Raw genomic sequence first — 18,949 nt, forward strand, 5'->3', positions numbered from 1 at the left:
CCAAAAAAATCTATAGAACGAAGTGCCAAATTGTTATATTTTGGAAAAACTACCATTTGCAACATATGGGTAAACAATTACAGACTCAAACACTGATGTTGCCTCTATCAGCTGCAGCGCATACGTTCCTTAGGATCGACACTGGTATATATTTATTTTAATCTTTTAGCACCGCTGTATAAATATAGCCTGTCAATGTTACGACATACTTTATGCTGAATACCAGCTAAACCCCGACCTTTAGTTTGCTGACTACATGAACCATGAATGCACCATAGCATTCCAAAGGACATAAGGATGTTAAATCTCCCCTACATTTTAAAGTTTAGATGGATTTAACTTCCCCTTCCACTTGTATTCATTCCAGCCATGCAGATTCTGCACAACTCAGTGGAATGTGTGAGGAAAGGGGTCAAAGAGAGTGCATCGTGGTGAAAAAAGTACTGATTGAGCTGCACGTTTTCCGGACTAGATTTTACCTTTCTCGCCATCATTTTGGTTAACTTAGGCAATCACAACTTTGGGGAATCACTTTTTTTATTTGTAAGGTGAAAAAAGGTAAACTTGGTGAGTGGGTTAAAATTCAAATTTTAATGGTCTAAATTCTCAAGTAAACAGAAATGCAGGAAGACCAAAGGAAAGACTTGAAGGAACTGAATTCTAACTGCTGGAGCAGAAGTGAGTCCGAGTAGACATAAGGTGTCAAATATGTGTTCCGTTAGTTTGCAAAACACACTGGGTTAAATAACATTGGTTAGAAAATCCTGAAGATTTTCTCCTTATCTAAAATCCTATGACCATAATATTATGCATGTCCAAGTCACTGACTCGTTAATTTTCCTGGTAACATAGGAACAGATCTTTAATGCAAAAAGATTGTGTCCCTCGATTTGTTTCTGTTTTTTTTTTTTTATTTTAATCTGTACTTTCAATGTCTAAAATAATATCCAAAATTTGGAAGTGACTCTTTGTAAGAGAAGTTCCAAATGGGTTCTTACTTTTTCATTTTCTTTCATTTACTTAGAGAAGAAAGCTACACCCAGTCCATGCTGCCTAGTTTGCAGATACCACTCAGATTGCTCCCTTTAGGTGATTTACTTATAAACCAAGAACTCTATTTCTATTTTAGCAACCCTGGATGGTGTTTGATCTTTACTTGAAACCTATACAAGAGGTCTGTAGAGTGGAAGACTATTCTATGTGATTTGAACATTACCAACTTGCAGACGAGCCTAACACTTTCCTTCCCATCAACTCCACTTATATCCTGGTCTTGGGGCATGGGACCCTCACAATATCATCCTTTCCCCATTTGCCCGTGTATTCAACAACTATTCATTTATTCCTTTGACATCTATTAGTTGAGAACATACTGTTTGCCAGGCACTGAGCTTCATATTGAGAATGAACTGGTTCATAAAACACAAAACAAAAGTTTTTGCCCTCTGAGAACATGGATTCCAGTGAAGCCAGGAAACAGGCAATGACATCAACATATGATAAGAATCAAGGAAATAAAACCACAAAGTGCTATGTGCACCCAGAAGAGAGTTACCTAAGCTTCTCTTACAGGGCCTAAGTAGGCTTTCCAAAAAAAAATGATACGTAAAATAAGAACCAAGGAACAAGTGGAAACTTAATTCTACTACTACTAGGAGTGGAAGGAGGCTTTCCTTCCAGGCAGAAAAATCTAAGGCCTAAGAGTGATATAATATGTTATATTCAGAAATATAAGTACAATTTTGAAAGAAGCATAGTGTTGGGGTATAGGGAGAAAAAGGGATGTGGTTGATGAGATGGGCAGGGCGTAGCTAACATAGAACCATTTAGGTATGACATGATATATGTTATACGTTAGATTCTACACAAGGTTCCACGAGACTATTCATCTCATATTCAATATAAGTTATATATTTCCACAATAATGCTGAGTAACCAACTGTCCCAACTCTCAGTGGCTTAAAACAATGAATATTTATTTTGATCATGAATCTTCAGTTGGGTGATTTAGTCTGCGCTAGGCTGCATAATATCCTGGTCTCAGCTGGACCTCTTGACATGTCTAAGGGTTGACTGGACATTACGTGGCTGATCTAGGATGGCTTTGGCTGGGGAGGCTATTTCAAATGTCTCAATTCTGTCCACGCCTGTTCTCATGAGAAGACAGAGGAACCAAAGGAGAAGCAGAAATGTATAAGAGTTTTTTCAAGTTTCTATAAGAGTCATATCTGCTAACATTCTTATGTCCAGAGCGAGAAACGTGGCCAACTGAGAATGAAGAGCTTGGGGAAACATGTTCCTCCTATTTCAGGAGAAGCACTGCAAGTCATGTGGCAAAGAGAACAGTTACAGGGATAGCTGAAGAATCATGACCACTAATGCCATCAATCAATCAAATATGCAATTCCTGCTGGGCGCTGGGGTCTTTGCTTCCCAAGATGACGACTAATCTAAAAGATGACAATGATTTCATGGGATGAGATCATTTCCTAAATGGACCACTCACCCACACCCCCTCACCAGCACACACATGCCCTATGAATCTATATGCTTTGTCTTCAACTTCTCTGAGACAGTACCCTGCCTTCTCCTAAAAGAATCAAGTAATGGTTGCACTTGGAGGAAATTTGAGGAGAAGAGAAAAGTAAGATATAAGTCGAAGGGAAATATATTCATACAAATAGATGTTTTAGCAAACTTTAGAAAACTATTTAGTGTAATTAAACCTAAATTAAAAAGTGCATTAGTTAAGAATAAATAATGTACCAAACACTGCTCTAAGTACTTTTACCAAGATTTTCTCAGTTCTCTCTTTCTCTTTCTCTCTCTTACACACACACACACACACACACACACAAACACACACACACATTAGATAAATACTATCATCATATTATCCTCCCAATTTCACTTTTGAGAAAACTGAGTCTTAGTGAGGTTATAAAACACATAGCACCTGAATTTTAAGCCCAGCAGTTCGATTCCAGAACCCATTTGTTTAAATAATGTGTGCCAAATTGTCTTATCCCCAAATGTTCTAAATCCTGCCCTTAGAGAAGAGTATGCTTGAGAAGACATTCCAAAGTCTATTTATTATACATTTTTCCTAAAAGTAAATGCCAAGACCCATGAAAACTTCCTATAAATGAATAATGCAGTGAAAACCTCAGAAATGTATAGATTGGTGTCATGGAAAGTCTGCTTTCCTAACAAGTTTATCTTTGATTAGTGATTCATTTACATAGATTTTGTCTGTGTGTCAATCCTCATGATTTGTGGCACTGCATATTTTAGACCTTGACATATGCATTCTTTTCACAAGCCATGTTTCTCAGCAACCTCCATTGTCTATGATAATGAAGAAAGCACGTCAGTAATATAGAAAGCCCAGTTTCTTTCCAAACTACATTAGGACAATTATTCAGACAAGACTAACAATTGCCCTACCCTCCTGTGTGTTCACTAGACTGCCATGTTGACTGGCCCTTTTCCTGTGGATAAAATAGCCATTTATTCAAGAGCATATCTACTGAGCATCCACTCTGTGCCATGCACTGAGCCTAGTTTAAGAGGTACAATGGGGAACAAATCACTATTTTACAGTTAAGTAGGGGAAACAGACCCAAAAAACCCCATAACTAAGAATAATTACTATTTAAAATAAAACCTATAGAGGCCAACCTATACTGTACACCTACACCTGTATGCCTGTAACAACCTTATTTTTTTTAGAATGGTCAGGGGAATCCTTTCTAGAGTGGTAGCATTGAGGTTCACTCTAACAAGCTCAGAAGAATGAGAAGACGTGTGTGCAAGGAGTTGTCTTTAATCAAGATACTGAGGGGATGTCGAATCTGGGATATTCAAATGCTGTGAAAATTGAGTTGACCAGGAAGCAACTTTTGTTTCTGCCCTTTTTATGGAAGTATAATAGTCCTCATTCCTTCCTTGGTTACATGTACTCAATCAAGATGAATTGTGTTCTGGTTAATCAGGACCCCACAAGGCCCAGTGGCATAGTTCCCCTCCTAAGTCTGGGCTTCGTGCTACCTTCGGGTTTGAAATGGGGCACACCTACCAGGAGAAGGAGGTGGTGTGAATAAAGGCATAGTCGGGTGGCTGAAAGAGTTTGGAGCCCTCAGACCTATAGGGCAAGACCCCAGGACAGGGTCTGGCACATAGCTGACACTCACTATCAGCTAAAAATAAAGAAGGAATGGATGAAACATCCTGAGAACCAATCCCCTCACTTGTGATGTCAGACGAATAATAAACAACTGATAAGTTTGCACAAGGCTTAAATTAAACTAAAGTGTTTAGTTCAGGGCTAAGCTCATGGAAAGTACTAAAGAGACAGTAGCCACTATGATGAAGAGGCGGAGACTAGGAAGACGTTTATGATGTCATTCATATGTATTTCTCTGCAGTGAGAAGCACATTGCCCTTGCTTGCAAGCTAATTAGGTGTTAGCACTTACAAGACATATACATGGGGTTTGAGGATTTCATTCCTTGTGGACAAGCCCTCCAGTATATTATTCACTTTTGTGTCTCAGGCACCTACATACACTACATGCTTAATAAATATCTGACACATAATTAGTTTATTTAGTTCTTTCCTGGTCCCTACAGATTATCACTCTTCTGGAAAGTGAGTGTAGTTCTTTTTTTTTGGCTGGGGCTATGTTTTCTTCATCATAGTGAAAGTACGTGGAAAGCATGGGAGTCTCTGTCCCCAAATGGAATTCACTTACTTCAATGTCATCGTCCATCAGTGACCAAAATGTACCTTGTAACTGCCACAGCTTTCCCCAAGCCCAGCTAAGGAATGAGTTACACTTTGGGTGGGTTGTGCAAGAAGAAAAGCCTGCCTGTTCCAGGAATAGCCATATCCAGGAGAAATGGCAGCAGCTGTGGGTGGCTCTCAGTGACTTGACTCTGGCTGTGAGGAAGACCAAGAGGCATAAATTCTGAGGCTGGTTTTAGAGCCAGTTAAACTCCTGAAGGGGAAGCCCAGTGGATGGAAAAGACCATGATCTGTTGCTGCCTGATAAGAATATGAGTTGGGCTCCTTAGAAACTAGAACCCTGCTTAATTTACCTGTCAAATAGCCTGATGGATTTGTCCACAGAGTTTTTAAATAGAAGATATAGCTCTTCACTCTACATGCTTCTTCCCTGCAGTGGGGAACATATCCATCACTTGCCCAGATCGATGTGGCTAATTCAGGGTTTTAGCCCCACCCCGTAGAGTATCTCTACTGTGTAAATATCATTATTTGGAGTAGAATTTAAAGATGGCCCATTGTGCTCTCAGTTTGTTTTCCAATGAAGGTTCTCGGGAGCCAAATCCACAGTCGCCTCTAGTTGGTGGTCTGCTGGCATGCCCAGTGGTGGCAGCCTGGAATGCCACCATCAAAGAGTCCCAGACATAAAGACCTAGAAGAGCTCGGGGAAAAGGGAGAGCTTACAGAGGTGGAATGCTCAGCCCACATCATGGTTTCTCACTAATTTTCAAACTTCTTTAGTCCACTCCCCTAAGGGTTCTGTACATTTTTATTCTCTTATTAGGAAGCATGCTTTGAGGGCAGGGATTAAAAAACAGACAATTCTTAGAGATTTCTAGTCTCCATGGAATATAAGGAAAAGAAACATGAACTCTGGGTGCAACATATCCACTAATTTGCAACTCTTGGACTATGCCTTTCAATAGAGACTGAAGAATCCCATGTAAAATCACTAATAAATACTGATTTTGCCTGTTTGATTCATGGTTTTATAGCAACTGTAACTGTAAGCATGGATGTGAATTTATATAACATCCTAATCCTTCAGTTGCCAGCAATAATGTATAATTCTATTTATTTCAGCAAGGTGAACTGAATATAAAAATTTACCTATTTAATAGAATATTTGTTTTGTTTCTTTTAAAAACTGCTTATTTTTTTAACAATGGAAACAAATAATAGAATTCAAGTTCTTCTGGCAGAAAAAAATATTGAGAACAAAACACTTATATTCATATGACTGATGAGTAATTGTTTTCAAATATCAACATTGATAGAAAATGAAAGAATTCAAAGTACTTTTTTCTCCTCTTTAAACAATAAATTAAAAGTTTAAAGGGTCCCCTACAAATTGTTTAAGCTTTAAAATCTTATTTCGATTACAAATAAAAAGATACCTGGTTCTAAGATGGCAATTTGAACTCAAATGCTCATATACTTAGCTCTCGTACCACTAATATGCTCCAAAACATAAGCATATGTTCTTAATGCAATATAAGTATGAACTAAGATGGAATTTTTCTTTTATTTTTTTTAACATGACACCAATTCCAGAAGTCATAATGGAAAAGACTGATTACATCAAAAATAAAAGTTTTCTAGTAAAAAAAATTACCAGAAAGAAAGTCAAAAACCTAATGACTCACTAGAAAAGCATTGGCAATTTATGATAGAGTGATAATATCCTTAATATACAATTAATTTTTATATATCAAGAAGAAAAACAACTTAAAATTCATAATATAAAAATAGCACAGGAAGATGAAAAAGCAATTCACCAACGGAGGGCAAATAGTCATTATATTCCTGAAAAGATGTTTATACTCACTGATAATAAAGAAGAAAATCAAATTAAAGTTCAGATTAGCAAAAATGTAAAAGAATGATATTATACAATATTAGTGCACATGTGGGGGAATCAGTTGTTTTCACATATTCTTGATACAAGTATAAATTTGCTATGTTTCTGGAGAGCACTTTAGAAACATGAAATAAAATTTTACCTATCCACATTGAAACAGAAATTTCACTTGTAGGAATCTATACTTAATATAAATATTTAGGCAAATAATATTCAAGGATGTTCAATAAAGTATTGTTGAGTACATCATGAGAAATAATACAAATATCCATGAAAAATGATTTAGCTAATTAATTGTAGCACTATATAATGCTACAGGGGGCTAATAGGTAGCCATTTGAAATGTCATGAATATATAGATATTGAAACAGATATTTCTGTAGGGTTGTAACATAAAAATGCAATTAAGAAAAATCATGTATTGCTTTTAGTTTTGCTTTCTACTTACTAAAAATATCCAAGAACTTTAAAGAATATTGAGAGAAAATGTCACGATGCAACTGATTTTTTTGTCTCTCTTATAGCCCAACCTTGACTATATATGCATAGTTATTTGCATATGCAATTTGTGTTCATTTCTTAAATACCTTATTTTAAATATATTTACTTATCTTTGGGGCTAAGGACAGATGTTTAAAGGTGGTTTTTATTTATTGCTTGTGTATAGTGAAATTTAGCTTTTATTTCTCAGGACCGCTAATGACAGTGCTGTGCTTTCTATTTGAGAGTAATATGGCTGAACTTCCCCACCAAATTCTACTCCTAGGAAAGGGAAATCACCATGGATGCTATCTCTACTTGCAGATTAATGTTGATTCACTCACAGTTTCTTAAATATATGCATTCATGCATAAGTAAGCAGATAAATAGATAGGATGTAATTAGGTGATTCATGTTATGGGAAATAAAAGTGAGTGAAGGATGTGGGGACTCAGGAATGTGTATGGGCAATATTACGAAAGACTGGCTGATATATTCCCTTGCTTTGAAACTGAGAAGGCCTTAAAGCAAAAATACCCCCAGGGCAACAAGTATATCCAGAGTCCAGATCTTGGTTTCTTATCCCAGTCTTCAATAAAAAGGACCAAAAATCTTTTGAGAAATAGCTAACTCTAGGGCTGGGGTAAAGAATACACGAGAAAAGCCTGGAGCATATTATTGTGCCAAAAAGTAAGGAAGTGTTAAGCATTCCAACATACACACACACACACAATGATGGACTTATCTCAAAGGGACACAGGAGCTAACTGAAATAACTCCCAATGGCCAAAGCTGGAACAATTTGAGCCCAATAAGTAACACAGTATCAGATTATAAGCCGTAGTATAAAATACATATGGATGAGTTCACAGAGATGTAAATATATGATTAAATAGATAGATATACAGATAATCTCCCACACAGAATTCCAGATAATTTATGTAGATACTCTGTCCTTAAGAGGATAGAGCATAACTCTTCACTTCTTCAGTGTGAGCTGAGTCTAGTGACTTCCTTTGGAGAATACTGTTTGGAAGGCAGGAACAAAAGGATAATTCTACACTGGAGAAACCTGATAAACAAGACCTTCACCAGGCAATGGAGTCAACATGAGAAGTGGTAAGTCATGTTGGTAGTATGTATCCGTGGTATGATGTGATGAAAATGGAACTTTACCTCTGTGGTTTTCAACCCCCCAAAAACTTACTCCAGCCTAGTCATGAGAAAAACAGCATAAAAATCTCAACTGAGAGACATTCTACAGAGTACCTGACCAGGATGCCTCAAAACTGTTAATGTCTTCAAAAACAAGGAAAGTCTGAGCAACTCCCACAGTCAAGAGGAGAATCAGGAGACATGCGGGCTAAATGTAATGTGGTGTCCTGGAGGAGATTCTAGAACAGAAAAAGAGCCTTAGGTAAAAATTAAGAAATCTGAATAAAGTATGGACTACAGTGAATAATAATGTATAATAATTGGTTTGTTCCTTGTGACAAACTACCATACTAATATAGGTTAACAACAGAGGAAATTGGGAATGAGGTAGGTGGGAACTCTGTACTATCTCTGCAACTTTTCTGTAAATCTGAAAACTGTACTAAAATAAAATGGTTGTTTTGGTTAAAAAGGGTGGTCAGGGTAGACCTCATTTAGGCAATCATATTGAGCAAAGACTGAAAAACCATGAGAGCGCCAGTCATGTGGGCATCTAGGGAACAGGCTGCATAAAGGGAGCATGCTTGGCAAGTTCAAGGAAGAGCAAAGAGACCAGTGAACCTGTAGTGGTCGGAGGTGAGAGAAGCAGGAGAAGGTAATGAGAGAAGTCAGAGAAGACCTAGGGTGGAGGTGGGGCACAGCATAAATATACAACCTGTAAGATACATGGGACTGTAGGTCATTTCAAAGTCTTTGACCTTCACTCTAAGATGAGCAGCCATTGGAAGGTTTTGAGCAAAGGAACCTAATCCTTTTGAAAGACTCACTGTCTGATGTGACCATGGGGGCAAATATGAAATAACAGGCTGTTTCAGAAATTCAGGTCAGAGGTGATGGTGGCTTTAGCAGGTTGAACAGTGGAGGTGATAATAAGCAGTTGTATTCTGAGAAGAGTTTGAAAACAAAGTCAGCCTAGTTTTCTATCAGATTAGATGTGGGGTAACAGGAAGAGAGAAATCAAGAATAATTCAAGAAACTATTATGCTTTGTGTTATGTATTTATACCTTCACTTATATCAAAGAAACTTTGAGGATTTGCCTCACTTCATGATTCTGTATTGTTGAAGCCCATTAATAACCAGCCGGCAGGTGCATTCCCACCACTATTCCACCTCGAGTTTCAAGATGGCCTGCATTTGGTCTTAGAGCTTTCTCCTGGATGGTCCTTCTGTCCAACCTTTTACCTTGAGACTTCATTCCAGCTCACCCCTCCATCACTGCCACGAGTGGGCAGAAAGCAACTTTCCCACAAAGGGAGGAGCTTTGGGGTGCAAGGAGATCTTACTAGCAGGAAACTGTTCAGTTCCGAGGAAGGGAAATCACCATGATGCAAAAAACATGTTTTCTGCAAAGTGTCTCCAAATAAAACAATAAGTTAGATGTTATATCTTAAAGTGCAGAAACTTATGGATGTATAATTCCAATAACTATATTTGTCCATCAAGCACCCAATTGAGATTAATGACATCCATCCTCATCTCCATTACCATTATAGTAAATTTTCCCTTATTATTATTGTAAGTAATGGAACTTTTGTTTTTTCCAATTACTATTTTTATAAGCTAAATTAAAAGTAAAAAGACATTTAGAATTACACAAATAAGCACTGCTATATACACGAAAATGAAAATGTTCCGGAAATTGAACCATAGACATATACTTGGTACCACCATATTATAGTTCAAAACGTTCATTGACCACTGAGAAATGAAAGTCTGAATTCAACAAGTGAAAAGTGATCAGAGGCATCAGTGTAAGATGTAAAAAGTAGGGATTGCACAAAAGGAAGGTGTATAGAAGTTGAGGATCGCCTGTGTAAATGCTATAGAGAAGTTTATCTTTGATAATGTCAGGTGAATCTTGGCTCTTTGCTCTGGCGTAGTTGCTTCACCTTGGGGGTGCCTGACAAACAATGAGTAACAAATTCACACTTCCTACGAGTACTTTAATACTGATCACCTTAACATAGAGAAAGTTATTTAAGTTTTCAGCCTAAATATAGCTTCCATACTTTGGAAATACAGGAAATGATACCTAGTTTTAAAATTGTTGTAAGGATCAAATGACTTCAAGCATTTAACACTATGTCTGCTACACATTCAACAGATGGTGACTTTTATCACTAATAGTTATTGTTTGTGAAATTTAGAGCACCTTGGGAAGCCCAAGAAAGACTTTCACAACATACTGTATAGATAAGAACACACCTCTGCTAATTAAAACACTATCTTTAATATAAACTACACCTCCTTATTCAGCTTTGCAAGGACATCACAGGAACAGTAATATGAGAGACAAAATTGTTAAGGCATTGTAAACATGGCCATTGAAAATCCTAATTCCAGGCATTCTCTTTGCTTGTTTCCATATACAATATCTTAGTGTCAGCATCTCCCAGCTTGCCTCTGACACAAAATTCACATAAAACATCTTTGACAGATCATATGCTCCAATTTCTAGTTGTCAAATAATTGTTCCCCATAATATTAAGTTTGATGATTACACACCAAGTCAAATCACCTAACATAAATGTATTTCATTTAACACCCCATGGTCCCTGCAATGCAGAAGTAGACTCCAAGAAAGAAAGGAAGTCAGCCCACATATCCCAGCTTCCAGTCCAAAGACAGTGAGTGCAGTGCAAGCAGGAAAGGCAGCATGTTACTCACAGTCTACAGCAATCAATGCAAATCTATGCCACAGTTAGGTGTTTTAATTCCAATAATAGACATCCTGTGATTGATGAATCTTTCACAACTGTTTTCTCTGTAGCTGCTTAATTCAAGCCTTCTGGCAGAGGTGGTCTAATGCTTCAGTAAGTCGCTGACCCCAGCGTATCATGCTGGGCCTCCAGCAGGTTGAAAGGAGTGTCTGGGCTATGAGTTGGGTCACCTGAATGTTGATGTAAAGTCAGTGAGCAATGTGATTGGTCAAATTTCATCAGCTTCCTAAAAAACACCAATCAACTGACAAATAGAGCACTACTGGTGGCTGATTCTATGGTCATTTCTGTCCAGCCTCAGACATGGTCACCTAGAAATGCTTTGCCAGTGACCACAGATTAGTCCCACAGGAAGTCCTTGTCAAGAACTTCAACTCACCTAGCCTTGGATAATATCGTAACCTCGTCCCTGGGAGATTCTGTTTTCTTTTAAATGACTATTGTTTGCATATAAATTTATTTGGAAACTGTCCTGTGCTTCAGATGGGAGAAAAAGTTCATATAGCCATTTTGAAAAACAAATTTGAAAATGTGTATGCTTCAAGCCTTAGAAATTCCAAATCTTGCGATTAACCCCAAAGAAAATTATTTGTGCTGTAAACCTGATAGTAACAGAGATTTGGAAACACTCTCAATGCGTGTCAGTGGAGGAATAGGTAGAAAAAATGTGGTATAATTATACCATGGATTACTACACTGCAGTTAAAAGAATCAAGTTACATTGATCAACATAAACAGCTGCCAAAAACATAATACTGAATGGGAAAAAATCAAGTTGCTGTGTGTATAATTCACACCAAATAATCTATTTGTGTCAATTTTAAAATTATATATTGAGCAATATTTATATGTTGATGGACATTTACATATTTTACATCCCTGGTTGAAGATGGATGGAAAGGACAATGCAGAGGAAAGGGATAGAACTGGGAAAAGGGCCAAAAGGGGACAAATTAGTCATGGAGTTATGATTTGAACAGTAGTAATATTGTGCTAATAACAGGGGATGTAATTGATTGAGTCAATTCAACTCTGCACCTGAAGTCTAGCATGGCCACAAAAAGTTAATGAATGTCTTGTGAAGAGTACGGCTTTAAGGACAAAAGCAATACAAGAAACTCAAGCTCTGTCTAGGTCATTCCAACCACTTCCCTCCTGTGCCTCCTGAAGTCTGACCTCTGAAAAGGATGCCGGTGGCTTAGACTTTAAACACTGTTCAAGCTTTGGCCTCTCTGTAGACAATGCCAGCGAAGATTCCAGTTTCCAGGAGGGCTGGGTACTGCAAACACATCAAAACAATCTACTACCTAACCTATTAACACTGAGGACATCTCAATGCCTATTACACTAGACCTAGGCACTTCCTACTAATCCATCACATCATCCTGTCCTCTGTAATGTCCACCCCTCTTTCTCCTAAAAAAAAAAAAAAAAAAAATGAATGAATGAATGTGAGAAAGCAAAGATGCTTCAATTTGCTTCAATTGACCTAATAAAAGATATAGCTCTTCTAAAAATGACCACAGTGGTCAGCAGCTGGCTTTATTCACCTTTTCAGCTCAGTGATGCAGACTAAATGCAGCTGACAATCATGTGGAGATAATTGGAATGTAAATTATTTTCAAATACTTCTTTCTTAAAATAGAGAAGGGTCTGTCCTTCATATTTGAAAATGACATTAATTATGGTTACCCTCAAGGCTGTGTGGTGAAATGACTTTATAACACTTGTTATAGTTTTGTTTAAATATGTCTTTAACAGTTATGTTCTTGTACGAAATAAAGGCCCTTTAATGGAAATTTGTTTGCCTCCAAACCAAATTTGTAAAGTGGAACAGTAATAGTGCTGACTGAAAACACTCATTGGGGCAAATCTCCATAGAAAGGAAAGGGAATTCAGAAAAGTAACCACTGGTCTGTAGCTGTGTGTGTGTGTGTGTGTGTGTGTGTGTGTGTGTGTGTGTGTGTATGTTTGCTTGGTTTTGTTTTGTTTTTGGTGACTCCCTGAGTTACTTCACGCATTAGGTGACTCACTCAAGATGTAATTGTTCAATACAATGTGGTCTTATGCAAAGTCACCTCTTCATAGCTAGGCTTCTAAAAGCCTGCCTACCCTCCAGTCATTGACTCTTATCTAGCCTTCTCTCTTGTAATCACTCTATGACTACTAACTTATTGGACTATTTCCTAAAATGAGGCCAAGGAGATCCCCGTGTTAACCAGACCAGTAGAAATACTTACACAACAGTGGCTACTCTTGCTTCATCCCCTTGGCCCCTTCTCATTCTGATAAAGTACATGTGACCTCATGGACCAGCCTCTGTTATACCCACACTGTCAGTTTCCTTACCAAAAATGACTGAGCTGTTTTTCATTTCTCCAGATTAATGGTAAGTAAACTCAGACCTTGATGGTTTCAACTGATCTAGGGAGAGGTGTAGAATTAAGGCAGGCAGAGTTGAAGGGAAAGGCATGATTGGCCATAAGACTATGGCCAGCTATGGATTCTTATAAGAAGACGAATAGTCTGTTGGAAACCAGAGTAGAACATCCACAGCAAGACGAAACATCTGAGAAATGGTGAAATTAGCTCTGCTCATTAAAAATAATAATGAAGATAATGGTAATAGTATCAATTTAATCGTTAATTCTGAATAATGGTCAAATCATTAGTTCTGAATGATAATCAAAATAACAAGGCACTATAGGGACTTCCCTGGAAGTCCAGTGGTTAAGACTCCACGCTTCCACTGCAGGCGGCACAGGTTCAATGTCTGGTTGGGGAAATAAGATCCTGCATGCTGCGTGGTGCAGCCAAATAAATAAATAAATAAAATCACAAGGCTAAATTATACAGATTAATACTAAGTCAATTGTCTTTCACAGTCATCAAATACATTTCAGCAAAAAGAGAATAGGGGTAGAGGAATTTTATGATGAAACTGTGAAAAGAAGGAGAGCTTGGGGGGATACTGAAATCAACCATGAAACCTCCTTCCAAATTTTGCTCCATGCAACCTTAGCTTCATGGAGTTCATGATATTCTTTATTCTCTTTAAGCAATGTCCAAGAAATTTATTCCCATTGACCATGAGCAAGCATGTGAAGGTGTATTGGAATAACCTAAAATGGTTTTCACACAGAATCATGAGCTCCTTGGTCATTTCCAGTCAGACCCACAAAACTGAAAGATTCCTGAGATGGGTCATAGCTTGCATTATGGGGCTCATTTATTGTAATCTTCTCCAAACAAATAAATGGCTACAATTCTGTGTATATTACAGAACTTTTCCATCTGTCACATCTAGGACAGGCGTATTGTCAGATAATGTTAATTTTTGTTAATGCATTAATTATTAACAACATTTAATCATTTTAATAAAGGTCCTTTTGAATTATTGAATACATATCATCCCCCAATACCTTTTAAGGATGCTGGATGACGTTAACCAGGGGGCATTTTGCTGAGCACTGTAATAATTCAGGAGAGGCGAATTCTACATATAATAGAGGGGTGAGAGACTTGGAGACCTGGAGAAGCATTTGAGAGGAGGAGATTGTATTTAGGGGAAGGTGGGTACTTTATGGAAGGAAAGATGAAAAAGGACTAGAGGAACTTGGGAAAAGAAAACAAGTAAAGGCCAATCCATGAACTTTTCTAAGTTCTAAATGGTTTATGCTATAACCCACTCCTCTTCTTTTCCTGGCACATCTTCAGTAGATTCTACACTGATGAATGTTTGATTTTCTCTTATTAGGATGGGGGATGACATGGACAGATAGTTTCAGGAGGACGATGAAGGGACAACTGACATCTGGGTCACCTATGATGTATTTCAGCAGTTTCAGCCACATCCCATGTATGGTATTAAGCCTATTTTCAAAAAAAAAAAATACTCAAAACCCATTAATTGATGGATACTTTTTTCTTACCCATTGTCTTTGCATTGGCCAACTAGCATCTCTTATGTATTCATTCAACAAATATACATTGGACACCAACTCTTTAAGAAACACTTAGCCAGATCTTTGAAAGATTTAGTGTTGAATCAGATGTTCACCTTGCCTTTAAAAGGAACTCAGTTCAATAAGGACAATGAGACCTGGGCACTGTTAGCCATAATTCAGGGTAGAAAGCAAGAAACCCTATAAAAATGTAAGATTAAAAGATTTGCTCCAAGGGAAAGGAATTAAGAAAGAATATGTGGAGGGGTTAGCACTTCAATTGAATCTGAGAAGAAATTTAAAATTAACCAAAATAGATTACTCAGATGTTTCCAAAAAAACAAAATGTGATCCACAACTCAGCATTTTGTTGTGCTGATAGTTACCATGGTAAAGGATTTCACCTCTTTGTGAGGTTCACAGTACAAAGAATAAGATTTGGGTGATGTAACAGATCCATTATGCAATCCACACTCCCTCCTATAGGAACCAAATATGACATGAAGAATAACAAGAAGAAAACCCATGTACTTGTGAGATGTTCATTGTAATATGTAGTCCAGAATTATTTGACATTTTGTCTTTCCTAAGGAACAGACGGATAACCAAATTGTTGCTGAACCATTCATTAGTTTTAATCTCTACCTTTAGAAAGAGAAACACTGCGTGTTAGATCATCCATGCTATATCTTATAAAACCAGAGTCCCTGTGACCCAGTTAACTCATTCTCATTAAAGATATTCTCTATAAGGTCATCTGAAATATGGTGTCTCTTCCTTCCAAAACCATGACTTGGTCTTCAAGAGTAGGGGTCAAAATGGGAAATGAGGCCTCTTAGAAGTTGAAGCTCAATAACTTGGCCCCAAAGATGTAAAGGCTGACAATTCTCCCAAGAAATTTTAAAAACATGTTTTACTCTATCAACTGAATTATGAAACAAAAGAAAGAATTATATTCCACAGGAAGCCACAAACTCCAACAGAAAATATAACTGTAATGAGGGGAAAGCAGATTTTTAACAAGAATATTACACCAGTCCCATATCCAATAGTGAGAACACCTAGATTTCTTTATTGTTGCTTAATCTGGTGCTGCTTTATGGAAGTATTCCCATCTCTAACAAGCCCTGAGCACCATCCACCAACACAGCCAACTACAAGTTAAATCTAATAACTGAATATTAATGAAGTTCTTGTAGGAGGAGCTATTGAGTTTTCACACGTTTTCTTATTCAAAGCTGTGTCAACATCAGCAGAACGCTACCATCTGTCTTGGTACCAAATATGACTGATCATTAGATAAAGAAATGATTGAAGAATTCATCAGGCTAATTCCTTCTGGGCTTCCCACATGGCAAGAGTCAAGCCAAGCCAGAGTTACTATCTCTAACTTTCTGTTGTTCTCATTACCACTGCATTCCTGATAATTACATATTTCCTCATTTTGTTAGACCTAATTTTGTGCTCATCAGTCATGCATCCTGAACTACAATTAAAGACACTTAAGGTCATTCAGAAGTGCCTCACATTGTATGAATTGTAGATAAATTTGAACTGATAATTGAGGTTGCCCCCTCACCAAACACACACACACACACACACACACAAACACACACACACACACACACACTATAATTATTCACTACATTAAATCAAATAAACAAATTAGGTCAATAAAATTTAAGTCCCTTATTCCTCTGAATGGGACTTAGGAGTAAATAATATAATAAAGGATAAGCCTGGACCATGGGATTATCCTCCCTTGAGACCTCATATGAGCTCACCACTTTCACTGAATTACATTTAGATATCATGCTCTGGGCCTCTTCCGATGACACTCCTTGTTTTTACCACTCTGATGTTTTGAGAATATTTTTCATAATATTACATCAAGATATTGCTCTGAGGAACCACTGGCAATTTTTTTCTCATTCCAAGTTCCAACAATAATTGTGTTTTTCATAAGTTACTAGCTTTGTGGCATTAATCATGTTTCCATTTTTGTATTTATTGCTATAAAACCCAGTCTAGACAAGTTCGTGACCATATCTTCTAGGAACAACCTCAGGATCAGAGCTATGGTGAGGCCAGTAAGATGCCTAGAGCACAAGAAGCAAGGAGCCACTCAGGGTGCCTCACACTAGCCCCGGCCTTAAAGTCTTGCAGCAAGCAGCATGGTTATAAGGTTATAATAAGGTCAACCCTTAGCTTACCTTATTTTTTCTTAGTTCGTAATTTCCTCACTTACATGTATTTTTATCTAGTATGAGTTTTAATGTATCTATCTTTAACCTGAAGAATATAAGTAGATAAATAGTCTAAAGCTATAGAAAACCTAGTGCTAATCAAAATTGCCCAATAAAATTTATCTGCTATACTATCAGGAATTTCAGAGAGGTCATAGGTCTGACACTGGTATTTTTACAATGTTTGCAGATTTGTGCACATTTGGAAGTGTTTTGCTAACAGAGGAGAGACTGCACAAAGCAACATTTAAACAAGCAGATTCTGGAGGCAGTCTACTGGGATTCAACTTCCAGCTCTGCCTTTTAATAGCTGTGAGACCAGAAGCAAGTGGCTTAATCTCTCTGTGCCTCAGTTTCCTCATCTGTAAAATGAGAATCAAAGTAGTAACTACTTCGTAAGGTTTTTATGAAGAGTAAATGGATAAAAGGGAAGTATTGAGCATAGTTCCTCATAGTTAGTAAATAATAGGAAAGCATCTGTATCTTTGGTATACTAAAGCTGAATTCTTCCTTGTGTTGTATCTCCCATATTTAAAACAACTTGCCTCCTATGGGAGTATTGAGTATCCCTATGGATAATTAAAATATGGAAGTAAGATGAATGCAGCAAAAAAAAAAAAAAAGCACATGGACTTCCATATTCAGCCCCGGCATAATAAAGACCTTGGAAGTTGTCACTACCATCCTTAGAATAAAAGAATGAACAAATTAAAAGCGACACTTTTTTCAGACCCATCAGAAAACTGAAGTTGCATAGCAAATCATCACTCCAAAAATCTGGAGAGAAAGGTGAATTTAGAGTCAGAGTTGCTTCCCTAGAGCAGATAGATATGACCACTCGAGCCATAAACTAGGAAGAAAATTAGAGGATAGCTTTGATAAGTTGCTGGAGGCTGAATGTGAACTAGAATGAGAATGGGAAACTCCCGGGGGATGCAGACTTAAGGGAATCCCCACACTTTGGTGAGTTGTACTTCCAGGAACCATACGAGGTACTCACTGTGAAGATCCCAGAAAGAGTGCCTCCTGACCTTGGCAAGGGAAGGGAAAGAATAATCATTGTGAAATTCACCCAAAGCGTACTCCACAAAAACGACCTACTCCTCAGAGGAAAACAATTACCAGAACCTTATTCCAGCTGGCAAAGGCAATCCTCTCACTCTAATCCTCTATAGCTTTCCTGTCTCACCTAACAGGGGGCAACCACTGGAACAACATTTGGGGAGGTCACAGCCCAGAGAAACAAGTCCACTAAAAGACTAAGATTTATCATAGATTAGAGAAAGTTAAACCCACCCTCACACTAACCACCAAATTATAATGGGGCTCTAGGATAATAACAATGCAAGGTGCATACTCTCTCTGAGGAAGAATGCAGAGGGAAGCTCAAAATACAAAAACCAAAGCAAGTAATGTAGAGAGAATTAAAACATCTGGCACCAAAGCTACAACAAACAAAAAACACAGCCCAATTCTTAACCATATCAACATAAGTCCTCACAATGAAGGCCTATTTACCTCAGGTTCTAATACCCAAAGCAACATATCCAGCTCTCAACAAAAAAGTATAAAGCATTCCAAACAAAAAGGAAAGAAAGAAGGAAGGAAGGAAGGAAGGGAGGAAGGGAGGAAAGGAGAGATGGAGGAAAAGAACAGTCTAAAGAGACATAGCAAGTGTCAGAAACAGACTCAGATA

The 18,949-nt window shown here is 37.6% G+C and overlaps 1 long non-coding RNA gene across 1 annotated transcript in view; it reads right to left on the minus strand.

The window, feature by feature from the left end:
• Positions 1-18,949, minus strand: part of LOC309662215 — a 284,000-nt gene that overhangs the window by 125,501 nt on the left and 139,550 nt on the right. The window lies entirely within an intron of this gene.

The sequence above is a fragment of the Balaenoptera physalus genome (assembly GCF_965194825.1).
Source record: "Balaenoptera physalus genome assembly, chromosome: 6".
NCBI lineage: Eukaryota > Metazoa > Chordata > Mammalia > Artiodactyla > Balaenopteridae > Balaenoptera > Balaenoptera physalus.